The 27147-nt window shown below is 45.8% G+C and overlaps 1 protein-coding gene and 1 long non-coding RNA gene across 3 annotated transcripts in view; both read right to left on the minus strand.

The window, feature by feature from the left end:
- SMARCD3 (SWI/SNF related BAF chromatin remodeling complex subunit D3) overlaps positions 1 to 22044 on the minus strand; it is a 77546-nt gene extending 55502 nt beyond the window's left edge. Inside the window, exons 1-2 of one of the 2 annotated variants that reach the window (XM_069006095.1) lie at positions 21508 to 22044; positions 19757 to 19946 (exon numbers count right to left, since the gene is read on the minus strand). The gene's annotated coding sequence lies outside the window, so the exon portion shown is untranslated. Of the gene's footprint in view, positions 1 to 19756; positions 19947 to 21191 lie in introns of both variants that reach the window. The other variant, XM_069006093.1, reaches the window with a different exon arrangement.
- A 2707-nt stretch (positions 22045 to 24751) lies between these two features.
- Positions 24752 to 26661, minus strand: LOC138105563 (uncharacterized). Its single transcript, XR_011148522.1, has 3 exons — positions 26584 to 26661; positions 25134 to 25189; positions 24752 to 25025 (listed from the first exon to the last, which is right to left on the minus strand). It is a non-coding gene; the product is annotated as an uncharacterized lncRNA (long non-coding RNA).
- Between the last annotated feature and the right edge of the window lie 486 nt (positions 26662 to 27147).

Consider the following 27147-nt stretch of genomic DNA (forward strand, 5'->3'; position numbering starts at 1 on the left):
GTTTTCTTATTTTTCCCCTTAGCTGCAGATACAAGCATGGAGCCGCAGCTGACCCGATCTCCATCGATAGCCACTGATCACCTTCGGAGCAGGAGGACATCTGCTATGAAGTGCTACTAATTTAAGCTGAAGACCATACAATATATACTGTAATCTACTTGGATGTTCTTAACAGACATCCAAATCAGATTTCCTTGAACATCAAATTCCAGGGGCAGCCACTTGAAAATTAAGGAATGGCACATTAGCTTCAGCTGTCAACTGAGTTAAAAAAAAAACAAACAAAACTTCAAAAATCCTGTAATAATAAAAACTCAGTTCTTACTTAGTATGATTGTAGTTCTCCAAGCACTTCAGAAAATAAATCAGTAGAAACAGCTCTTACGTTTTGCAAATGGAAAGTAAGGTACAAATGGATGGAAATTATTTGCCCAACATCACCTAGCTGAGAATGAAACCCATTTCCTGTGATTCTTCAACCCTTTACAATAGTGTCCAGGAAAACTACTGTGAGGCATTTGCACAAAAGAGTGAAGGTTACCATGCAAGATTTTCATTTCCCATATTAAGAGAAACAGCATATAATTTTATTTTAAATGGTTTGGTTTTCTATTTTCCCAACTTTTTTTTTTTTTTTTCCATAAAAGTACAGAAAATAGTTGTCAGTGTTCTTTCAAAAAGTGACTGATTCAATGTAAGTCGTCCCCAACTGCTGCAAGTATCCTAGCAGCTCCAAGCCATCTCTGGCCTGGAAGTTCTTTGTGCCATAGGGCTCTCTGCAAGGCTTGTGATCCTCCATGGTTTCTTGAAGGCTGAGCACACACTGGGGCCTCATTCATACTCACTTTCAGCTCGCTTCATGTCACATTCCCAGACCATTTCATTTCAGAGAAAGGCTGACCTCCTTCCCTGGTACTTCCTGGGGCTCTGGGAGCCCACCTGGTCTCTGTCTGTGTGGTTTGGTTTAAGTTCTGTGCTGTTATTCAGCCTTTTCAGGCTGTTAAACTGATGGTCTGATTAGAAAAGAGATGAACCACGTTGTTGTTTTAGGGAGACATGTTTGCTGCTACTTGCAATTTTTTGATCTGTAGGTAGTTACAGAAGTACGTGAAGGTGCTGATTGCCTTAAGCAGGTGTGGTTTCCCTCATCCAAGTTTCACTAAAGTCAGCATCGTGCTTTTCACTGAAATTTAAAATATTTGCAGCAGTTTTGGAATTGATGCAGTGGGGCATAGAAGACATGCTGGAACCAGACAATATCCCAAGACTGAGGCTCTGCTTAATCTAAAGAAATGTCCACTTGTTCCTGAGTTCAGAATTATTCAGTAGTCTCATTAACAATAGGGATAATGTACTTAGACAACATGCTTATTCAATTTCCTAGCAACATACAGTTTGGAGAGGTTACAGGTTTGCTACAAGAAATTATTAAAATTAAAATCCAGAGGAACTGGAGACGTGTCCTGTTTTTTCCAAACCACAATTCAATCAGAAACAGTGCACAGTTCCACATCAGGATAGATATCAACGACTATCTAAACAGAAGATTGGGAACAACTGGCTGAAGAGTTTTTTTCAGAAAAAAATATCTGGGGTTATGATAGATCATAAGCTGAATGTGAATTAACAGTACTACACTGACACAAAATAAATAGATAAAACCCCCAGAAGATCGGGAACTGCAGGAATGCTGCCCCACTGCTCTCATCCCCTTGGTGGCAGCATAGGCACTGACAACAATACTCGATTAATCTTTTCTCCTCATTTTCGTCTCTCCTCCTTCCCCCCAGCCCCTGAGCTCTCCAGGGCACAAGCTGTTCCAGCTCAACATTTCCTTAAGGTTGCAAAATTAAATTTTGCCAGAATTGCTGAAGAACTCTTCCAAAGCAATTCTGTTGTGGTATGAATTGTCAGTGTCTCATGCAGACCAACCTTTGCAGTCAGGGGCTCTGTGCATCAGAGGGAAACGTGGGAGAAATCAGGAAACCAGGATGGTTAAGGAAAGGACAGTAAGTGTAACAAGAACTGTACGGCCCAAACAAGATAAAGAGAAAACAACAGTTGTCAGGTATCCAAAAGGCTGCTGCAAATACAGGGAAGAGCTGCTCCCCATACACAGAATACAGGAAATAATGGATTTAATTTCTCCCAGGAAGATTTATGTTAGCTATTAAGAAGCACAGCAGTGACAGTAGAGATGTTCTGGGATAGTTTGTCCAGCAAGGATGGGAATCCCAATTGCCAAAGGTCTTTCAAGAACACATTAGACAAGCATCTATCCAGAGTGATGCAGGTGGTGTAGATTCTGACTTGGGGCAGGACAAAGGACCACCTGATTTCCAGAGGTTCTTTTTGCCTTATTTCCCTACAGAAACTGTATGAAATTTTGTAACACAAAGGTTAAGATGTCTTTTTTTTTCATCCAGAGTAGTTTCCCCTGACAGATTTCACATATCTCGTGCAAGGAAATCTAAACCAAACAAAAAGAGTTCCTTAAATTTTTTATTGCAGGAGAAAGTAGACATCTGATTGTTATGACAGTGTACAAATGAGGAATCTGCATATGCCAAGTGCTACCAGTCAGTCTTTGGGGCTTCCCAAGGATCATATGGCTTTTACATTGTAGCTTTTTGCTCTCTATTTGACTCCTGTATCTTTAGCCACAATCTTGCATCACTGTCCCACAGGCCCTCCTTTCTCTGTTAGGCCTTTCCACTAATTGTTTCTAAAGTCTATCTGCAACGAAGAAGTATGGGGAGGCGCGGGAAGGGAAGGTGCGGGAAGGGAAGGGGAAAAAATTAAGGCAAAGAAAAGTGCTTGTCTCTTGTTTCTGAAGGTTCCAAACATTATTGTGTAGAGGTAAAGAGAGAAACTTGTTCCCTGATTATTTAAAATGTAATCAAAGGCAACAGCAGCAATGCTAGAAGATTGAGAAATATATAAAATATGTATGTAATAGTATAGGATACAAAATAATGAGTCATCAGAATTACCATGTCATCAACCATACTAACATTTTAGCCAATTCTGCACAATTCTGTTTGACCTCATGGTAAGCTGTCTAGTTCTACTGTGCCTTTATCTCCACTTTTCCATCTTCACCAACCCTCTTTATACTGAGTGTGCAGCAACAGCTGTGCACGGCTTCAAACATCTGAGCAAATAACCAGAGCACTGCAAACAGCAGCCACAATCATCACCCTCTAGCCAAGGGCCAGAGCAGAGCTGCAAAGTGTGAGAGGCTACTAGTAGGACCTTGGTCCTGGAAGGAGAACAGTTGGGAATACAAATTTGAATTTTTCAAAATTGAAGGAAATAGAGGGGTAATCCTGAGGGAGCAGAGAAAAAGACTTATCAACAACTACCCTCAAACCAACTGGCCCCTAGTCCAAAAGGTGTAAGTATCTTCATAATATTTGGTGGTTAGAATGATGGCTTTGGGGTGCATGCATTTGGTAAAGGCATCCTAAAGATTCACCTGCTGCCACTCACTGACAGAACACAGCTGAGGGAACCACTGGGTCAGCAACTGGGAACCACTGGTTATTCCCAATGAGGGTAGTGAGGCACTGGTACACGTTGCCTAGAGAAGCTGTGGCTGCCCCATCCCTAAAAGTGTTCAGGCCAGGTTGGACAGGGCTTGGAGCAACCTGGTCTACTGGCTGGACTGGGAAGTCCCTTCCGACTCAAACCATTCTACAATTCTCTGATTCTATGTATAATCAACAGCAACCATGTCACATATAACAACCCTTTCAGATATAAGTTTATTTCACAGCACTTTAAATCTTGGTATTCCTAGGGGACAGCTGCTAACGCTTACCAACACTGTCCTTAATGGTCCTTTGTGTCTAATGTTTATGCTTTGAAGCATTTCCACATAGCAGTCACATCCACATTCATTTCTCCTTTTGTCAGACTAAACAAGTGAAACTGTTATTTGCATTCCTAAAACTCTGTGCCTATTTCTTATCATTCCATCTTTTTCCTGTCAGTCCCAGTTAACCTGGCTAGAATAAGGGCAGACAGAACTGTACCTCCAGTGTCCAGGCCACATCCTCGTGTGCCATTATGACTTTTCTCACGAGCAGAAATCCATCAAACCTCACTAGACTCACAGCTGCCTTCCACAATATCCTGACAGTGACAGCTCCACATTATCTTGAAGGTGCACTGATGTACTGGGCTGTTTCTCCTTCTTAAGCACTGTCATTAGATCAGCTTCTGGCATACAGTGCCTACTCCTGTGACAAAGCCCCAAGTGCATGGCTGTGCACTGTACTGTCACCAGATACCAGCTGATTTCTGTTTGTGTAGTTCACAGTCAAGCAGTTCTTCCCATATAACCTGTTCTCTTCTGCTTCAACGATACCTATTTTGCCTATTTTTGTGCCATGGGCATTAGTGAAAATATTAAATGACACCAATGCCAAGACAAATCGTGAAGAAACTGCAATGTCTTTTGTCTTCTTTACTGAGCTCCTTACCTACTTTGCAGTTCTGCTATTACCTGTCTTCTGAGTCCCAGCCAAATTTTCAGATCACACTGTATCAAAGGCTTCACTCAAGTCTAGACAAGAAAGACATTGATTCCTTTGTGTAGAAAATTACTTATCTGAGAAAGAGTAGATTAGTAAACTTAGGCTGCTTTTTCACACCATGCATATCCTTCTCATGCTCAGTTGTTTTCTCTTTCAAAAATCATTCTTGAGCCTTGCATGGACTTAGGATGAAGCCAGTGCATCTGCCTAGAGTACTCTTGCCCTTCTGTATTGTCAGAAAACCTATAGGATTTCCTGTTTGTTTGTCCGGAAAAACAAATTTAAAGTCCATTCTGATTAATACCAGCAATGTTAAGAATTATGTCCTATTCTCACTGAAAATCATTTGAAAAGTATCTATAGTTTAAGCAAATCAATAGCCAGTAAATATGGACTGAAGGATGTATTAATATGCACAGCTGCCTAAGAATTCAGCACTAGGAGGCTGGAGGAGGGACAGAACCAAAGAAGGAAAACACAGCAATCTCGGCATGGACTGTCTCATAAATCCAGCTCCCACTTCAACTGGACTGGAAAGGACAACTAACAGGGGAATACAATCACATTGGCCTTAGAACATGATGGAACTGAGAGCAAGTAATAGTGGTGATCATAAAAAAACTGTGTTGCCAGACAAGGCCAAATGTCTTTTAAAATTATTTTATTTGGCAGAATAATTACAACAATTACAGATTACCCCAAAAAAGTCAAAGTTAATCTCAAATGGTACATCATTACAGCAAACAATGGCTTTGGAAAAAAATACAATGGCAGCCAGTAGGAAATGGCAAGTATGACTTAGAGGCAATGTAGTAAAACATTATCATATGCCTGAAATTCTTAAAAGGAACATAATTTGTATGCAATTTATATGGAACATTACTGAAAAGTTACAAATGAGTAATAAAAACAGGTGGAAGGAAAGTGACTACTATGGACTCCAAGGTTGGTTGTTACATACAGATTTTTTTAACCTCCTTCAAAGATCTAAAAGAGGGGAAGCAAAATATATGTAGGTTAAGTCCTCACACAAGAAGATTTTGGAAAAATTTCACAGCCAGTCAGGGGAGAGGATAAAAAACTCAACTTGGCCTAAAACATTAGACAGGAGATTTAAGCAGGAAAAAATCAAGCTGGTGGAGATACATCCCGAGGTGGAAGAACTGTGCTATGTCTGTGCAGCAGGTAGGATGGTTTGCTAATCCTTTCAGCATCAATCCACCCATTACATAAATACATGTATGAAATCACAGGACCGTGAGCACAACAGCTCGTGGCACAGAGACACGATTACAGCACTTGGGCTCCAACTGGACAATGGGCCTTCGACTAAGACATTCTGAGCAACCGAGTATTACAGAAATGGAAACTGTCTGGCTTCAGCACAACACAGTGGTTTGTCTGCTCCTCTCCCTCACCAGAGTACACGCACAGCAGGCTGGCAGCTCCCAGCTCAGAGGCACAACCTGCCTTCAGCAACAGGGTCACCCGGCACACAGCGTGCACAGCACCGCACTGCATGTGATCCCAGGAAAAAGCATGTCTGAATGACAAGGCACGCAAGTGGTGGCACAAGTTACTTGTTAAATCATCTTCAAAACGTGCAGAAGAAACACAGGCAGAACAAACTTAAGTTGAATCATTATGGCATTCAGTGCTTTTCAAAACAAACAGAGTTTACATTGGAGAACTCCAAGGAGAGAGGCGTGTTTGTGCATGGCCATGCACTGTCAGAGGGAGAAGAGCTGCGTGTTGTACTTTGTGTCAGTCACATTCTCTGTCACATGTCACAATCCTTCCCATTCTTGGGACTCAGTAGTTTCTGGTGCCTGAGAGTATGAGGAGGTACAGCTAAGCACAATGTAGTCTCTGACCTTGACAGTTTACAGATGAAGTTAAGAGATGGAAATAGAAGGAGCGCAGTGGAATAGAGAACACCAGTCATCCTGACAGGCATGGCAGCTGTCTGGCTACACTTGCTCGGAATAGCCACCAAATTCCTACCCTGTGCACCCCATCCTTGGCACCTGTTTTCTGGTCAATTTATACCCAGCTTGAAACCTGAAACCATAGAAACAATGAACTTGTAGGGGATTTTGACTACCTTATTGTCTCTTGGGAAATAACTATGCTTCCTTCTTCAAAGAGATTCCCTAGTGTTCTGATGCTAAAGCCAAGCTGGTATATATACATATGATACAGCAACACCAAATACTAATTATAAATATGATGCCAAATAATAATACATAAATTTCTGGTAAGGTTATAGAGAGAAAGGATTTCTAAATTGTTAGTTGTAAGTCTGAGATACCATAACAATTAAAACAGTATTTCTTTAAATCCTTTTAGTTAAGATCTTGGATATTAATCTCCAGTAGGGTATTCACCTAATCTAAACAAGAATAAAACAAACCTAAAAAATTTGTGGAAAGTTAATCACTAATACTCCAATAATAAGAAATACAGGGAGCCAAGAAATATTCCAACACGAAAAAAGCTTGTTGTATTTCTGTTCTTCAGAAAATCTTTTGTCTATCACATAACTTAATCCTTTCCTGCTGCATTTGATCTTTAGCAACTCTTCCACTTGGCTGACTTTGTTTTGACAGTTACTCTTCTTTTTCGTTTTCTGTTTCTCCATCTCCTTCTATTCGAGTCAACTCTTCCTCTCTCCAGTTCAAGCTCCTGCTGTAGCACATCACAAAACTGCAATTCTGTCTCTTCTGAACTTGGCAAATACTTTTTTTTCCACTCTGATTAAATCCTCTTGGAATGCCACAGGCTAAAATTTGTTCTGAAACTGTCTATATGCAGTATAGATACTGCATATAGATAAGGGCCCAATTCTACATCCCTCTGCATCCCATCAGGCTTATGCATTTGCTGATTTTACCCTGCCCTGCATCCACTTTGCCATGCAGCTCCAGGATGCCTTGTCTCTTCCACAGTGCTGCAAGACATCAATAATCACAGTTCCTCATGATAAATTATTTAATAAAAAATCAGTTGCAAACCTACATCCCTCTCCTGTTATGGCGTTATTGTAAAGATTAGCATTGATCTTCCCTTATACTTAACTCCATTTGTCTCTCAAAAGACCAGTGCTGTGAACCCTCTTGCCTGCCTGCAGAAACAATAGGTCTCTGACCAATTTCAAACCAAAGCCCTGAAGAACACCCTCAGAAAATTACTGTTCTGTCTGGCAGCTGGTGAAGAATGAACCATATATAACTCCAACAGTTAATATTTCAGTTCCTGATCTTGTTGCAGTCTCCCTGCAGCAAAGCATCTGAGAGCAGGAACATGTGAAATGCTTTTTCTGCCATTTTGCCTATGGTTGGAGGACAGAAGGCCCTCAGTCACTCTCTTCAAACCGATGAAGCTGTGACATATTCTTCTGATTCCTATTGCAACGGTGCTGTATCTGCTCCCAGACTGACAGCCCACCTCTCCCTCCTCACAGAAAACCTCCGAACATCCATGCTGTTAGTGACGCTCTCTCTGGTCCCTTTTCACCCTGAACATGCACTGAATTCCAAAGTAACTGACGACCCACAGGACAGGAGTGCTGTGATGGCTGGAGACAGACTCTGTAGGAAGGGCAGGCTGGGGGATGAGGAGCAGGAGCTGCCCTTCAGCCAAGCGTGTGGCTGGAGCACACAGAGCTCCATCTTGGGATGGACAGAGAATCAGCTGAGAGCTCACAGACCAGAGTTAGGAACAGAGTTATCGGGCAGACCAACATGTAGCGCCATGGTAGGTGTCGGCTGCAGGCCACCTGCTGAGGAAGAAGTAGTGAGACCACAGACAGCAGCAAAAGTCCTCATGTCCACAGTCTCTGGTCCTCATGGAAGATTTCAACCACCCCAGTATCTGCTGAGGAGATAAGAAAGCAGGGCACAAGCAATCCATGAGGCTTCTGGGTCACACTGAAGATAAACTCCTAACACGGGCATCTGAGGAGCAGACAAGGAGAGGTGCTCTCGATGTGGAAGAACTGGTCAGGAATGTGAAGGTCAGAGCAGCCTCAGCTAGACCATGAGATGATATTTCAGGAACATGAGAGGATGGATCAGGGTAGAAAACAGAATCACAGCCCTAGAGTTCAAAACAGCAGTCTTTGGCCTGTTCAGGGATCTTCTTGGAAGATTTCTATGAATTACAGCCTTGAAAAGAAGAGGGTTACAGGAGATCTGGTTGATTTTCAAAGATTACCTCCTCCAAATTCAAGACTGGTACATCCCACAGGCAGGAAATTAATCAAAAGCAGCAGGAGGCCTGCATGCATGAACAAGGAGCTCCTGACTGAGCTGAAGCATTACAAGAGGCAGAAGCAGAGACAGGTGACCCAGAAGGACTACAGAGACAGTGTCCAAGCATGCAGGGATGCAATTAGGATAACAAAAGCCCACCTGGAATTGAATCTTGTGAGGAACATGAAGGGCAGACAGAAAGTTTTTTACAAATATCTCAGCAGTAAAAGACAGACATGGGAGAATGCGGGCTTACCGGGGAGGGGATTTGCTGAGAATGAAGTACTGAATGCCTTCTTTACATCTTTCTTTACTGGCAAGATTGGCTGTCAGGAATTCCAGGCTCCTAAGACCACTAGGACATCTGAAGCGAGGAAGACTTGCCCCCAGTGAAGGAGGACAAGGTCAGATGGCTTGAACCAGATGCACATACACAACAGGTGAACGGGTTTTCACTTAGAAAAGGTTGCCCAAAGAGCAAGTTCACTCCACCACTGCAGATATTCAGAAGTTCACTGAACTTGGTACTCAGCAAATTGCTCAAGCTGACCCAGCTCTGAGAGATGGGAGGTTGGAACACACGATCTCGAGAGGTCCCTCTTAACCTCAGCCATTCTATGATATTATGATTCTGCTCAGGAAAGACCTAAGCATGACAAGTAACTCAATCAACTTGCCCAATCAACATGCTGTGAATTCATATGAGGAACCACAGCCTGGAGACTGGAGCAGAAACAAGGCAAGGACAAAACACCTGGAGTGCCTTTACCTGAAAGCACATATGCCAGTCTAGAAGCAGTGATTGAAAGTGCTTTTTGCCTTAGAAGGTATGTATTAGGGGGCAAAACAGTATGATAATGAAGGTAAGTAATGCATTTCTATTTTGCTATCCTTTAATGCAGGACTAGGAAGAAGCTACTAGAATGAAAAGCAGCCTGTTGATGAAAAAAATTAAAACAAACACTGCTTAGTAATACCTACACACAATACATAGAAATGCATTCAAAATGCTGCTTCTAAAATAATTGTACCAGTTCATCACTTTGAAATGATCACTGTTTCATCAGTGCTTCTGCATCCCACGCCTTGTATTTAAAAAGGATAAAAACATCAAACCATGCTTAGATCCTACTTCTGGTGCTAAATACGAGTTGGCTCCCTTAGAAGAGTATCACAGTGGGTTTAGAAGAAGTGGTGCCTATTATACATAATTTACTTACTTTATTAGCAGTTTCTATGTAGTGGACCTAGTGCAGGTAGGCCTGTCAGTGCCTCTGCACAATTCTCCTTTTAGACACCAGGAAAGGGCTGAGACGCAGACTCCTTGCATATACACTGTTTCCTGTTTTTCAGATTTGTCTGTCCACTCTTTTGAAAGAATCAACATCAAACACTCTCTGATGCTGCTCTGGATAGCAAAAATCCTGCTTTCCTTATGGGGAGCTTCAAAGAAGTCTTTAATGCTGGCAATTAGGGACTGAGGAAGGAACTCCCCAGATGAAACAACACTGCACAATTAATCTGTTTTACACAGGGAGCAGGAACAGTACCACACTATTCCAGTTCACTCCTGTCAGCTGCAGGATCAGAGCACCTGAATGTGCCCACAGCCTCTGCTCCAAGGAAGAGCAACGAAGAGCTGGGAGCCTGCGCTGATGAGCTCTGCAGAAGCCCTCCTTGAGCACCCCTCTAGTCCATTGCCATGGGAACAGATAGATGCATTCCTGTTGCCAAGGAGACAGCTACTGCTTTTGGACACTGTGCCCAAAGCATTTCAGCATCTTTAAGATCATAAGGAATTTTATACAGTCATAATCACCTCCCCCACTTAAGCACATCAATCATTCTCCCATTCCTATTTTCAGAATGTTTTAAGCGTTTTGCTATAATATGTCAGATTATCCCTAATATCTGGTTTTGATATCAACATTTAAAATGACATTGCCAACCTACAAACCTCTGTATGCCTGTCTTTTCTCCTGTTGTCCTGTTGCTCTTTCAATTCACTCTCACTGATCTAATGTGCAATAAACTGATTCCTTCCTCTCCATGGGTTTCCTGTGGTCTAGACCTGCACTTCCAGAAGAGCTGGTTGGCAAAAGGCAGTGTCCATCTCTCGTCTGCCTTCACCACTAGTTTTAACCAGAACATGTCTGTAAAATCAGCAGGCTCTGTACACTGGGGGCCTCAGGGCAGCAGCGCCGGCCCGCAGCACATGGCAGATTCCTGCTGTGTTTCCCGAGCTGCTCTGTCGGTGGGTGCGGGAGCAGCTCCACACAGGCAGGGTCAGCAGGGACACTGTCCTGGCAGTTCCGTACTGCCCCTCTGCGGCCGCCTTGGCCACTTCACCAGGGAGAGGTCCTGCAGCACGGGACCTTAGTGGAGGTGGGATCTGCACTGCAGCCATGCAGGAACATCAAGGTAGCTCCCTGGGCTGCAGGATGCAGTCAGTGCCCACTGCACTGCTGGTGCCGCCCAGTCCCGTTTCACATTCTCTCTCCTCCCTCACGCAAGCCTTTTCCTCACCCTTCTGAAAAGACTGCACTGATACTTAAGATTTGTAATTTGGGGAGGGAGTGTCAACTGAAACAGGGGCCTGCTGCTCCATATACCTGATGTGGGAAAGGAGAGACAGCTAGAGACTGGGCTCAAAGGATCAGTGGATAGCATGCCTCATAATAGGGAAGCCCGGAGGCTTCTGGCAGCCGAGGGACCCCTTCTCCAGCCTTATACCTCAATTTACAGAGTGAATGCAGTGCAGTGCCCTAAGAGTGAAGGGGAACATGGTTCACTTACTAATCACAGAACAGAATTACAGAATCATTCAGGTTGGAAAAGACTTTCAAGATCATCATATCCAACATAAGTCCAGCACTGCCAAGTCCACCACTAAGCCATGTCCCTAAGTGTCATGTCTACGTGTCTTTTAAATCCCTCCAGGAATGGTGACCCTTCTACTTCCTTGAGAAACCTGTGCTGGGGCTTCACAACCCTTTCAGTAAAGAAATATTTCCCAACAACTTGAGGCCATTGCCTCTCCTCCTGTCCCTGTTCCCTGGGAGCAGAGCCTGACCCCCCCAGCTGCCCCCTCCTGTCAGGGAGTTGTGCAGAGACAGAAGGGCCCCTCTGAGCCTCCTTTGCTCCAGGCTGAGCCCCTTTCCCAGCTCCCTCAGCTGCTCCTGGGGCTCCAGCCCCTTCCCCAGCTCCGTTCCCTTCTCTGGACACACTCCAGCCCCTTAATGTCCTTCTTGTCACGAGGGGCCCAGAACTACCCCCAGGACAGGAGGTGGCTCGGCAGTGCCAGCACAGGGACAGGCACTGACCCAGTGGTTGTGCCCACACCAGTGCTGGTACAAGTCAGGTGCCATTGGCCTCCTGCCCACCTGGGCACATCTCGGCTTATGTTCAGCTGGAAAAAAAAAAAACCCAACACCCACAATATTTTGTGCTAGTTTTAAGCCTGTTGCCTCATAATTTCATCACATGCCTGTATCTTCTACAAATACTAAGACCATTTGGGCTTTGCCTTTCCTTAGTGGTGGCTGATGATCTCTACCACTTTTACCTTCATATATCATTTCTCTAAAAAATTCTCACAGGCCACCTCTGATGGAAATCCCTCCACCTCTCACTATCCTTATCACTTTTTCTAGAATTCCTCTAGTTCTACTAGTCACAGCATCTTAAGGGATACAGAACTCCATCCTCTCTTCAGAACATAGGAGAGCCATGGATTTATACAATATTACAACAGTAACTTCAGCTTTGCTAATTCATTTCCTGTAATATCTAACATCAAATTTTCCATTTTAATCACTACTGTTAAGCTCATGTTTGCAGAGAACTCTCTATAAAGATGCCAAGATTTCTTTCCTGAGCTGAAAGAAATAATTTTAGCAACAATGTGGCTACATTGGCAGGTTTATTTTCTTTATGCACTTGACATATAAATTCATCAACCTGGAATTTTTTCTGCCATATTATCATCCAGTTTTGAAACACTCTTCCCCAATCCTAAGACAGCTTTAGGTTCTACTGCACCAAATAATGTCACATTATCATCTAATTTTGTTGTTTCGTTATTTAGATCTTTGGAAATCATTCATCCTACACTGAGCACCAATGGGGAACCAAAAAGGCACAGAAGCTCAGCATTTATTCATCCTTCTACAGCCACCACCTTCAGCAACTCCAGGTCCCAGGGATTGCACTAATTCAGCTTAGACCTCTTGAAAGCTATGCCTGTAGTTTCCTAAATGCTCATCAGTCAGTGGAAGTCTACTCTTGGGCTTTGTCGCCACTATCCCTTGACTCACAGCCCTGTGTCTCTCTTTTTCTGTAGCACTTTCCCCATTTACTTATTATCCCCTTTGCATGGAGAACCTCCTTGACTGCCTGACCTTAATGAAGAAGAGGTGTGCTCTCGCCTTGCATGAACCCTTGGACATTTCCTGGCAAAAATTCACCAGGAAGTGCAAATTCCTGCCCCTGGGGAAGAACAACCCCAGGCATCAGAATGTGCTGGCGGCCACTCAGCCAGAGAGCAGTTTGTCAGACAAAGACCCCAAGTGGAACACGAGGGAGCAGCAAGGGTGGGTACCTGGGCTGCACTGGGCACAGTGACATTCAGGAGGGGACCCTTCCCCTCAGTGCAGCATGATGAGGCCACAGCTGGAGTGCTTTGCCCAGTGAGAGACATGTACATACTGGGGAGCGCAGAGAAGAGCCATGAAGATGACAAAGGGACTGGAGCATCTCTCCAGTGAGGAAAGGCCAGGAGTGCTAGTACTGGTCAGTCTGGAGAAGAGAAAGCTCAGAGGGGACCTCATTAATGTATATAAATACCTGATGGGAGCATGCAAAGAGGATGGATCCAGGCTCTTTTCAGTGGTGCCCAGTGACAGGACCTGATGCCAGGGTCACAAACTGAAACACAAGATGTTCCCTTGGCACATCAACAAATGGTATTTTACAGTGAGGCTGACAGGTTGCCCAGACAGGTTGTGGAGTCTCCCACCTTGGAGATACTGAAAGGCTGTCTGGACACAGTCCTGGGCAACTAGTTCTGCTTGATGACCTCCAGGGGTCCCTTCCAACCTCAACCATTGTATGAGTCACTGCTTTTTCTTACTGCTTACGAGGAGTTTTCTTTATTGACTATTTCCCTTATCAGCTTTTATATTCTTTAGAAATCTTGCTGAGAGCCATTTTCAAAACACTGAAGTGCCATATGCTGACAAACCCACTTTGATTTACATGACTCATCGAAGAATTCTAATCCTAATAAAACAGGGACACAACTGAGAATAGAATAGGAACATAACAGACCCATAGGGCACTGTTTGTCTCTACAGAAGACACGCTGACTCCTTACCTGCAATGGCATACTTACACACCTACTCTTCAAACAAAAAACAGGACTCCACTAATTACAACTTTGCGTGCAATTTATATCGTTGAAGATATTAACAGATGCGGATGGCTGCAACACTTGACAGAAGCATTCACTCAGAAAATAATGTCTGAAGGAGTAATGAAGAGCCTGATAGAAGACACTACAGAACACAGTATCAGTCAGTACGGTTTTTTCATCACACTGCAGCCAGTGCTGGTCACATCTCTGAAAGCATACAGCAGAATTATAACCATACAGATATAGAAAGACTAGGTACAAAATAATCCTCTTATGGAGAGGAACTGAAGCAGAGTGTGTGTTTATATTGCAGAGGAGCGGGGAAATATACAGAATGAAAATTGTCACTGTGATGAAAGGAGTACATTGTCCTGTAACAGAAGAACTTGAGGACCACCAACAAAAATGGAGGACTAAGTTCAAAATGAATGAAATCTTTTTCATGCAAAATAGCCAGCCTGGGACACCAACTGACATAGGACTTGCCAAGAGACATTGAAGATGCAAAAAGTAACTAGATAAGGAGCATCCAGTTTTCTTGGACTTGTAAACCACTTGGCAAAATCTGTATGTGTTAAATGTCCACAAGACACACACCACCATTTACTTCAGAGAATGGTGGAGACTAAAAGTACCAGACAGTCCACAGCAAAGTTGTGACAGCAGATGTTTCTCAGGTGCCCTGTCTCAGGGCACACTGCCTTGGTCCCTAGCTGGTCTGTGCACATCCCAGGGAGATCTATAGATGCTGTTCTTAGCAGTCCTCACTGGTTCACTTCCTTACTAAGATAGGTCTGGACTACCAAGCACAAAACTGGCACAACAATTACTTACACATACAGATACCGTTGCACTAGAGACTTTCATTCATACAAGAATGACAAGTATTAAGAAAACAAGCAGAGGGGCTGGTATGGCCTTTAGAGCTTCAAATACTTCCTTGCCCCAAGTCAGCCTTGATCTGCCAAAACCCTTCTTAACAGGTAGTTGTCCAAGTTCTTAAACCCTCCACTGATAGAAGGTCTACAAGCAGTATATCACATTGAAATTTCCAATGGTTAACCAGCTTGTCTTTGTGAAAGGTGTAAGGCTCACAGTAAGGACCTATGGAAATCAATTAGTGCTCAGTAAAATATGGGTGTCACACGATCCAAAAGTTTCTTTTAGCCATAAGATCCATTAATGTGTAAACAACCATGATCAGTGCAGATCAACAGCTGGCTTCATGGCTGGTGTTGATGCCAGGGCTTCGGCTTCTCCAGTCATGGGATGTTCTTTGATGAATACACATTACTAAGGAGAGACAGGATTCACCATCAGCCAGTTCCCTGAGGACCCTGGCACATGTTTAATCAGGTCCTATGGACTTGAGTATGTCCATGTTCCTCAGATGGTCTAGGTCCTGATCTACTCCTACAGTGAGCAGGACTTCATTCCCCCTGTCCTTGCCTTGAGGTTCAGAGAGTCCAGTGATTTGGGAAGAGCAATTACAAGTGAAAACTGAGCAGGAAAAAAGTTGTTGAGTGCCTCAGCCTTCTCCATTTTGGTCATCACTAATTCTCCATCTCATTTATTGGGGGATACAATTTCTTTTGCCTTCCTTGTCTAACCAGCATACCTGTGGAAGGAAGCCCTTATTCTTCACATCCTTTGCTATACTTAGTTCCAGCTGTGCCTTAGCTTTCCTGATCCCATCCCTACACTCCTATGCAGTATCCTTATGTTCTTCCCAGGATGTGTGTTCCTGCTTCCACTGCCTCTGCATTTCCCTGTTGTGTTTCAGTTTCAGGAAGGAGGTCCTTACTCAGCCACACTGGTTTTCCACATTTCTCAGCTGAGTTTTTGAACATTGGAATCAATAGTTCTTGGGCTCTAAGTAAAATGTCTTTCAGTAGATGCCAGCTCAATATCCAAATGGAAATCAGGATCCAGTGGTGTCTCTTGGGGCTCCATACTGGGACCAGTACCGGTTAATATCTCTGTTAATGACACAGACAGTGGCACCCTTGACACAGAGTGCACCCTTGGTGTGTGTGCAGGTGACACAAAGCTGGGGGGTGCAGGTGACAAGCTGGAGGGCAGGGATGGCATCCAGAGGGACCCTGACAGAGTGGGCCCATGGGACCCTCATGAAGTGCAGCAAGGCCAAGTGCAAGGCCCTGCACCTTTGGGGCAATTGTCTCACCTATCCCAGTACAGACTTGGGGATGAGTTGACAGAGCAGCTTTGCGGAGAACGACTTTGGGGGTGCTGGTGGATGAAAAATAGAACAGATCCTGGTCACGTGCGCTGCCAGCCCAGAAACAATCTGTGTCCTGGGCTGATCCCACAGCATGGACAGCGTGTGAGGGGGGGGATTATTCCTGTTTGCTCTTGTCAGACCTCACCTTGCTCCACAGTACAAGACAAATATGGATCTGTTGGAGCAAGCCCAGAGGAGGCCATGGAGATGCTCTGAGGGCTGAAGCCCTCTAATCTGGAGATGGGCTGAGAGAGCCAAGGGTGTTCAACCCAGAGAAGAGAAGGCTTCAGGGAGATTTTCTTGAAGCCTTTCAGTATTTAAAGGGGGCTTGTAAGAAAGACAGAGACTTTTTACCAAGGCCTCTAAGACAAAACAAGGGACAACACCTTTAAACTGCCATTTTAAAGAGGGTGGTTTTAGATTAGAAGGAATGCATTTTTAGTAAGGAAGACATTTTTTACAATGAGGGAGGTGAAACACTGGAACATGACTAGGTGATCTGTGAAAGATCCCTTCCAACTGATACATTCTATGCCTCTGTGAAGCACAGTGAATGAGCTTTGTACCTTCTCCTGCAACTACGCAGATTGGCCTCTGTCCACACAGAGTGTGATCAGCCTGCCAGCCCATCAGTTACTATGTGGTTATCCCCATGATCTCAAAGAACAAACAAGAAAAAAACCCCTTAAGTAACCTTCCACTATGTCCTCTTTCTACCATGAAACTGGAAAGCATAAAAATCTGCAAGTAACATTTTAAAATCATTCCTCACTGGTCTCACAGCTGCAAACACAGCTCTTGCTTTCCATCTAGACACCACCTCTTAACTGTAAATTCTGCTGTTGCCATGAATCATAGATATTTTATCAGAGGAAAATGACTGGTTTAAATCTTTAAAAATAATAAATTTATAAATTTTCAATATCATTCTTTGTTGGGCCTTGCAATTTCAGCAAGTGAAGTCAAATTTCTTTCACATCATAGACTCATGAAATGTTAAGGGATTGGAATGGACTTAAAGATCATCTAGTCCCATCCCCTCTGCCATGGGCAGGGACACCTCCCACTAGACCAGATCACTCAAGGCCTTATCCAACCCGGCTCTGAGCACTGTCAGGGTCGAGGCACCCACAACCTCCCTGGGCAACCTGTTCCAGTGTCTAACCACCTTCATAGTAAAATATGTCTTCCTAATATCTAACCTAAATTTCCCCCTCTTTCAATTTGTACCCATTACTCCTTTTCCTATTACTGCAGTTACTAACAAATAATCCCTCTTCAGCTTCCTTGTAGCCCCTTCAGACACTTCCACACAACCTTCTCTTCTCCAGACTGAATAGTCCCAACTTTCTCAGCCTGTCTCCATAGGGGAGGTGCTCATCAAAAGCACATTTACAAATCAAAGGCCACATGCTGAAAAGTTAAGTTTACATGATTTCCCACTTCAATGCAATAGCTGTGCCTGTAAATATAAAAATATATAACTGGTAAATTGTGTTTTCTTCCCTGCAGTTTAGGATCTCGAAAGGAGTTGAATTACCTTTAAACAAATAATTTTTTAAATTTATTCACAGGCAGAGAGTAAGTGTGCCAAATTTGGGGGTAAAGGGTACGATGTTGAATAGAATCTTACACTGACATTCTTGGAGCAGGAAAATTCTTCAGTCTAGCTAAGGCCTTCAATCAAGCCATGGTGCTAGTTCTGTTCAGAGAGAAGTGCTTCTGTCCCTTGCTTTAAGCACCGATCACAGACAGACACAGACACCATCTCTGTGCCAGTACAGAAAACAGAGAAGGCTGCAGGACTGTAAGAGGCCAGAAAGGAAAGGATAGGAGGTTTGTCTCTCAAACACTGGAACCTATGAATGCAGAGTTTTTTAAGAAATGGAAGGAAGACCGAAAGAACTTTCCATAAAATTCATGGGGTCCTTGTGCAGCATGGAGTTTCCAGTGCTCGCAAATACATCCAGGTACAGAAATGACAGTATCTTTGTCACTTCCATGTTTACTCAGTGAATATTGAAAACATTTGACAAGGGCATCTCAGGCTGTCAATTCACACAAATTAAACACACCTCACTTGATGACCTCTGAGGAGCATTCCCTGAACAAGACCAATTAGCCAGTGTCTGCATTATGAAAGTACTATGGAGAACACAGCACAATCTTGTGAGCTAGATGGAAAGGCACGTAAGTTGTAGGTATCTGCTTATTTCCGTGCACCCAGGACATTTCTATAAAAATGCAAAGCCTGGACAACTCTCCTGGTATAACACCTGAACTCTCAATACTTTACAGTTTCAATTGAGAACCATTCAATTCCTTCAGCTGCATCATTCCAGAAAAGATAAGTTCCTGGAATGCTGTTCAATTTAAGGAGAGACCACCAAATTCCAGGTGTTAGCCCAAGCACTCTGCTTGGAAACCACTGTATCAACACTGCACTGGATGAGGAGAGAGCGCCAAGTGATAAAGAGAACCGAAGGTTAACATTAGCATCTTCATCAAAAAACGGAAGGAGTTTTCATACATAAGCTCTTCCAATTCCAGTGAGAATTGTTATAACCTAGGCTATTTATTTCCAAAGCAAAATAGTATGCATTTCTTCTACCACACAGTTTACACTACCAGTGAGGTGACCTGTGCAGGCTGTGAAAGGTGAGAAGTCTCCAAGCCAGGTGTGGCAAAAACAAAAGTCCCTTATAGGCACACTGTGTACTGGCTGGGAAAACAGACAGGTAGCTACAGGTGGATATTCACAGTGGAAGCAACAAGTAGAATGTAACTAATGTTAGAAAATGAAGATCTGAGTGGCAGATTTGAGCACCTTATCATGGAGATGACCAATGCCCATCCAACAACAGCAGATAGTGAAGAAGTCTTCCTAGCTGGGAAGAGCTAATTTAAACCTGCACTGAGAAGCATGGGAACCCCACAGATCAATAACCACCTGACAAGAACTAATTATATTTACCTGTGGCAAATGGAGTAATGAATTACCACAAAGAATACCAGCTACTACTACTACTCCTCTTAGCAACTGCATCCTCCAACATCACTTCCTCTGAGCCAGTCCACTCTGCCAGATCAGCATCTTCCTGCCAGCACTAGTGCAAACTCTCACAGAAGTAACTGGTTATTCAAAGGACCTGTTTAGGTCAGCAGCAGCAAGCTGGCATTTTAGGATTTATTTCACAACATAGTATTTCCCATATGCCCAAAGGTAAACATTTTCCATCCCCAATACAAAGCACAGACACATCCTTCCTGACTAGAACAGGTCACCTTTCAAAGAGCTAAAACCTACCTGTACTAGACAAGGCAGCTGAACACCTGGAGTCACATCTGTGTAGACCAAGAAGAAGGAAGAAACTTATCCTGTGAACGGAGCAGGAGACCAGATATTATGTCATGATGAATTAGCAGGAGATGCTCTCATTGACCTTAAGCAGGAACAGCTCTAAGACAGCAGGCTGAGGATGCATTTGGATCCAGCTCTGAAAAGAGAAAATACGTACTGGGTGAGAGGGAAGTAATGTACAATAAAAACATTTCCTAGAACTGCACCAACCCATGTGACACTTCATAAGCAGCACAACATGGGGAAAAAAAAGAGGGGGAGAAGAGCAAGAAAGGGAAGATGAGACTGACATAGTGGTTTGGGACTTCTCTGGAGACTCTGCACACAGGTGCATGTCCAGGCTGCCAGGACAGCAGTTTTGCCCAGGCACTGGCCCATCCATGTGGGCTCTTCAATTTCCCCCCAGGACCCAGCTTGTATTTGTGGAATCTAGAAAGAACATGAAGGTCACTGCTTGCCTATAACCTGTCAACATATTGAGCAGGCTCTGATAAGAACCACAGGGTGGGTAGGATTAGAGTGGATCCCTGGAATTTGCCTGTCCCAAGAAGCAAGGGTATCTTCTCAGACAGATGTTCTCAACCTTGGGAAGGCAGGCCAGCTTAGGAACATTATCCAAGTCAGCTTGCTTTCATCCTTAAAAAAATCAACTCCTTAAAGAACTCAAAATCAACTCCTACCAGAATACTCCAGCATTTTAGCAGGCACTGTTAGCTGCCCCAGTAGAATAGGGAAAGTGCGGCAGAATGGAGTAACTAATGATCCCACCGATTTAGGGCATAGTCAGGCAGCTTCAGTGTCTGCATGCTATGGTAGGTCCCAAAGAAGATGAACTAGGTTAAGAAGAAAAAGGGACCTGTTCCTTGGGAAGAGCTGAGCCAGCTGCACCTGCAAGTACAAAGCCCTGCTGCTCCTGACAGCTCTGTACTGTAGCTGATGAAGAAAAGCAGCATTACAGCAGAACAGGTGTGAGCACCAGCACACACAGCACTCTCAAGCATAAGCTCGCACCTAGACATGCAGATAGAAACAACTGTTCAAAGAATGGACAGGCAAGAAAGGGAAGCATGAACATTGCAGTGCCAGCCTGGGCAGTGCCAGGCCGCATGAGTAGAGTGGGTAACTCCACCAGGGACAGGACCAAGGCTCTGGATCTAGTGGGGTCAGAAAAAGGGAAGAAAAAAGGACAGAAAGAAGATCATGGTGAATTCTGCTGAAACAGAGCTGTATTCAAGGAAGGACAGATCCCAGGCAAGCAGGGGCTGAGGCAAACACCGCAGTGGAGGCAGCGCAAATGAGAAGGAAGAGTGCATGAGGTACAGGAAGGAACACTTCTGCAGCACTGAGGAAAAGGAGGAGAGCAAAGGCTGAGTGTCCTCACCCTGCCTTAGGGGCAAGGCCAAGCTGCAAGTTCCTCCTCACAGAGAGGTCAGGGCATTCAGCAAGGGAAGACAGGCTGGCTTCACTGGTCGTGTCCCCATGGAAAACAGCAGATCATTGATTGCTCCTGAGACAACACCAAGGAAGTGGTTATTTTCAGAAGCTGCAGGACTTCCTCGGATGGGCAGTAGGATGAAGTCAGTCTCTCCAAGAAGGGAAGTGCTGCCAGTACCAGGCAAGGATAATGCACACTCTCCCAGATCATGCTGGCTGGTGAATGACCTTGTTTGTTCCTCAGTCCCCCATTTTAATTCTACCTCAGTTTTTCCCAGCAGCAGCTTGCACACAGGGATCCTCCACAGGCCACAGTGATGGAGGAAACGGAGAAGAGTTCAGGCTTCAGGGAACAGGAGGGAGGGAGGGAGCAGCAATCTCCAGCAGCAGACTCCTGGTGCCAAAGTGAGATGGTTTACATGTTCAGGAAGTCAGAAGATCCTCCAGAAGGCCACGCAGAGCATCAGTCTCCCACAGGCACAGATCCGTTAGTCCTGAGAGAGTATCTGGGACCATGTATCTCCCTCTGAAGACGGAACTGAGGGGCATCTTAGAGGCAGCAAGTCAAATACTCTCTCTCAAAAGCTGCCATCTCCTGTGAAGGCTGGTTGTTCCTGGAGCACCAGAGACAGCAGTCAGTTAGATGCAGGGCAGCGCTGGGGTGTCTCCAGGAACAGGGTGTTAAAGAAGAGGACCCTCCTCTCCAGAGAATGCATGGACCATGTCAGGGCAGGATGGGCAATTCCAGACGAGTGATGGTGTCTCCCTCGGTAAAGTCAGTCCCTGCTAAAGGAGACCCTCCCGAGGGGGCCTGCAGCCCACATTCGGGAGAGGTAAATGAGCACTGGGCTCCCCCTTTCTGCCTGCCTCTCCGTGCGAGCCGAGTTCCTGCAAGGCAGCAAAGCCGCCGGGGCTCGGCGGAGGATGGGGGGCCCGCGCTGGGACACACGGCGGGGGCCAGGCGGGCGCTGCACCGCGTAAAGCCGAGTCCGGGGGAAAGATCAGAGAGCGCGGCGCGGCAGCCGCCAGGGTGCTCCAGCCGCGGCTCCGCGGGAGAGCGGCGGCGGCGGCGGCTGAGGAGGGAGGCACCGCCGGGCGGTACCGGCGGCGCGGGGTCCGCCCGGACTCCACCAATCTCCCGGGCGGGCGAGCCCTGCGGGCAGCGCCCGGGCGGGAGCAGCAGCGGTGCTGCCCGGGGTCCGTGCCCGGCCCAGGGGTACCGCCGGCGTGGGGGTCTCGCAGATGCCCGGGGCAGGGCCGAGCCGGAGGGCGGCCGGGGCGGGGGGGGCCGCGCGGCGCTCACCGTCCCGTCCATGCTCCGCTCCCGCCGGGGCCGTCTGCGCGCGGAGCGCCTGCGCGGCGCTGCGGAGAGCGGCCAGGGACCGTCTGTAAAGTGCGGCTCGCCCGCCGCGCTAGGGCAGAGGGTCCCGCGCCGGGAGCGCCCGGCCCCAGCCGCGCTGCTGCGGCGGGAGGGCGGTGCAGCCGCTGCCCCTGCCCCGCTCCCAGCCCCGCGGGGGCGGCGCGGCGCTCCTCCCGGGGACAGGTGGGTGCGGCGCCCACACCCTCCCAGCCCCACGGGCCGCTCCGGCTCTGCCGCCTCGACAGAGCTCGAGAGAGGGACGGACTGGCTTTAGGTCCGCCGCCGCCACGGTCCCCAGCCCCACCACTCCTGCTTCCGCCGCCACAGCCACCCCCTTCTCCCCGCACCACCGCCAGAGTCCCCTTACTATCGCAATCCCCCAGCCCCGCCGCCCCCGCCCCGCACTCATCCTCCGCACTCATCCCCCGCACTCACCGCCGCCCCCTGCCGCCCTCGCCGCCGCAGCCCCGCTGCTCCAGCAGCGCTCCCGACCCGCCGCCGCAGCCTCCGCGCGCTCCACAGCGCCGCCCGCCGTCCCCGCTCCGCATCACCCCCCCGGGCCGCCGGGCCCGACGCAGAGCCCCCGCCCAACCCGGTGCCAACCCGGCCCGCGCTGCCCGTACCTGGCTGGGGACGAGCACCGCCCGCTCGCAGCAGGGTCGGGAGCGCTTCCGACCGGTACCGAGCGGGGCTCGCACCGACGGTGACGGGGCTGGGGTTCACCGGGAGGCAATGAGAATTCCAGTGGCGATGGGTACGGTACTAACAGGATGAGAGAGCAAACAGGCCAGGGGAGCTCTGAGGCACGTCCAATCCTTCAAATTCAGAACATCCCCAGAGCTGCGATCCACTGTCCGCACGCTTTTCCTTGTGTTTAAGGAGCTGGTGACTCCCGGGAGGGTGAGGATGAAGGTACTGGGCCTGGCGAGCTAAGGGTCTTTGGTGCAGTGTCAATTCTAACAGGAAAAGGAAAATTGCTTCTTAAACACCCAGTGGGAGATGTCTATGATGTGCACGTGGACAAAGTAATTAGAAGGAACCTTCAGTGCGACTTGCCAAAGCCCTGCAGTCCACGGGGACGAGGAGGGAAGTTTGGACAGAATGAGCACTGACAGCGAATACCTTGGGGTGATGCTCCAAGCAGCTGTGAGGAAGCAGTGAAAGGACTGAGCTCCATCTGCAAAAAGCCAAGCAAACCTGCCAGCTTCATGGGCTCAAAAAACAGTGTATGTCTAAAAGATGAAGTAAAATATTGTAAAGATGACGAGGTGGATTTAAGTCTCACTGGGTGTTTTTAAGGAGAGACTATACACATGCTTTTGGCTTTTTCACTGCATTTTTTGTGTCACATTTTCAAGCTTTTCCCTACATTTATTTGTACCAGCAAAATACTGTTGCAAATGGAAAATTAGTTTGTGTGGTACCTGTCACCAGAAAATTGCCCCCTTTGAGAATCCATGAACAATGGTTCAGCATGCATGCTGAGAAGACAAGGTAAGTGCTTAGTACATCCAGGAAAGGGTTTGGAATGGGAATAGGAGAGGGTGACTGCCTTGGATGAAGTACAGGTCTAGGGAGTGGCGAGCCCTTGGGACAGTGGGGCATGAAAGCATCTGGTGTAGTGGTTCAGGCCACGACTTCCAACTTGAGACCAAGCTGGCAGACTGCACCTGCACACGTTCTGCAGTGCTGTACAGAATATTTCACAATGGATGCGTGACAAGGCAATGCTCAAAGCCAAAGAGAAGACAGCAAGCTCTTATGAAAAGAACTCTTTGTGCTGGAATTAAGAATGGAGGAGTCTGCTGAGCAAGAATACATTGCTGTAGCTGGGGGAATGTGCACCTGTTACTGAGAGCATCCTATCCTCTATCTACTCATCTCATCTGACCAACAGCAACTCCAGAACTTCGGTGGAACAGCTTAGACCATCTGCAAGTGCCTGGGTTGCACTCTCCAGTGTGCTGGGAATTGGCCTTGCAGCACTTTGGGGTGAAGCAGCTTGTGAGCTGTGACTGAGTGGAGGACCTGCCCAGACAGACCTGAACTGCTAGTCAGGTGTGCTCCAGGGAGGAGGGGGGAGACCACCGTGGGAAGATCCCCTGAGGGAGATGGGCTACTCGTCCAGGTTGCATGGCAGAGGCACATCATTTATATTCCAGTCTTGGAGAAGACTGATGGACACCATGATCAGACACAATATCTGAGTTCACAACATCTGGGTTTGGGGTTTTTTTAAGTATACTTGTTAATTTGGGATAGAGTAGCTATCTGTCACAGATGAAAAGGTGGAGAGTCTATTTTCACCTGTTACTTGAAGTTAAAAATGCAGCTGGGATAGAAGCTTCTTGTGTTTGTAACATATACCGTACATCCTTCTCTAGGATCAACAGATTATTCCAACAGGATATGTCAGCCAGTCTAAAACATGCAATGGAGGAAATTACCTTCACAACTAAAGACAAGGAAGAAAAATATCCATTACTGTGGACCCCAAAGAAAGTGAAGTATACACAAAAGTAAACATACCTGGTGCATGTTGGGGTAAGCAGAAACACCACATAAGGGTGTGCATCTCTTCAGGGCTACAAGGTCAAACATGACAATCATGGTTATTTGTCTTCCTGACCAGTTCCTGACCCCACTGTAGTATGCAAACTCAGTATCATGATCCTCACATAGTTCATCATTTCTGGCTGAACTAAAGTGCATCCTTGAAAAAGATCTAGTATTTTTTAGCACAAGACACAAAAATGGTGGCACAGAGTCAAATCATATGCACACCTGACTCATTTACCCTCTCCCCGACAGTGGCCAATGCTGTCTGCCTAGAAAAAAATCATAAAAATAGGGTAGACGAGGAATGCTCCCTCTCTGGCAGCTCTCCTAGGTCTTACAGATTTGTAATTCAGAGACTGCTGTGCCAGAGGTTTTGGCTTTAACAGCCTTTGATAGATTTCTCTTTTGCAAATTTCATCCACCATATAGTGGCAGTCACGAAATTTAAGGCCATGAAGGACTTACTCTACACCCCCTAACATTTGACAAGGACTTATTCTGCTCACCTATGTTTGACAAGTAATTTCACACTTGCCTCCAATGATCTCTGTTACATAAACCAATTCAATTGTAGCACACCAGAAGAGTTACTGCTATAATTTCACTAGCTACTCACTTTCAGCACTGAAAGCATGTGCCTGTTTTCCTTTGGAATTAATCTATTGCAATTTAAAGCTGTTCGTCTTGGTGTAGCTGTTGTGGCTTACCCCGGATAACTAAAAACTGCTTTAGTATCCAGTGTTTTCACTTAGTACATGTACTCACACACCCTAATCAGATCACTCACAACCTTCTAAGAACTCATAGAATCATAGAAAATTTGGGTTAGGAAGGACTTTTAAAGGTCATCTAGTCCCACCCTGCCATGGCAGGGATATCTCCCACCCATAATAAGGTCAATAAGGTCACTCCAAGTCCCATTCAACCTGGCCTTGGAGACTTCCATGGATGAGGTTCTTTGGGCAACCTGTGCCAGTGCTTTACCAGCCTCGCTTTAAAAATGGTCTCTCTTGCATCTAGTCTGCATCTACCCTCTTTTAGTTTAAAACCATTAAACCCAGTTTAAAGCCATTACTCCTTGTCTTACAACTACAAGAGTTCTGCATCTCACATTGTAAAAATACTTCTTACAATCTTCAGGTAAGTTTTGTGAACCTCGAACATCCTTTGTGTATTTTCTGTTCCCTAGAAGCCTTAAAAAATAGGCTGTGTGCTCTGCCACCAGGGCCCTTCTTGCTGTCTCACATCAACAACATCTGTTTCCCCCAGATCTTCTACCTGTACAGATCTGTTATATCATGTCTTAAACCGATATTTTACAAGGCTGGGACAGCGCCTGGATTTTAATGTCTAAAATAGTGGGTCCAAGAAAAATGAAGCTGCTTGCACTTTAATACAGTCAATTTCTTTACAGACTTACCTTTTTTAACACACAGTCCTCTCTGGAGCAGTGATACACTGTCTTCCCCAAGCCGGTAAGTTTGCATTTGACTGTTCTAAGACAAAAAAATCTATGTGAAGAGCCTTGCTCTGCTACACACTCTTCTCCACCATTATCTTCTCTTCATGACTTTTTTCACATTTTTTAACATAATGTGCCAATTTTATTTGTAGAGATCTTATATTTTCTTCGAAATAATCAATTTCAAGTGTCAAGCAACACTGGCTGGAGAACTATTCCTCAGGTAAAAACCAGAATCCCCAGCTTATGGATTGGGCAGTCTGCTAGTAGTATTTCCTGCCTTTCCTTTCCCACAGAACTGGATTTTTAAAAATAGAAGAATCAGCTTCCAGCTTCCCTCAGCTTTCTCCCAAGATGCTTTCAAGAATTTTAAGTTCTGTGTAGTGTTGCATCATCATCTGACATGCCCTGACGCAGGCAAGGACTTGCCAACAACAAGTTTGCAACAACATTTCTGGCTTTTGGGTTACATCCATCAAATCTCACTACCCTGTTTCCCATGATTCTCTTCTTTCTCTAATG

The sequence above is a fragment of the Aphelocoma coerulescens genome, chromosome 2 (genome assembly GCF_041296385.1).
Source record: "Aphelocoma coerulescens isolate FSJ_1873_10779 chromosome 2, UR_Acoe_1.0, whole genome shotgun sequence".
Taxonomy (NCBI): Eukaryota; Metazoa; Chordata; class Aves; order Passeriformes; family Corvidae; genus Aphelocoma; species Aphelocoma coerulescens.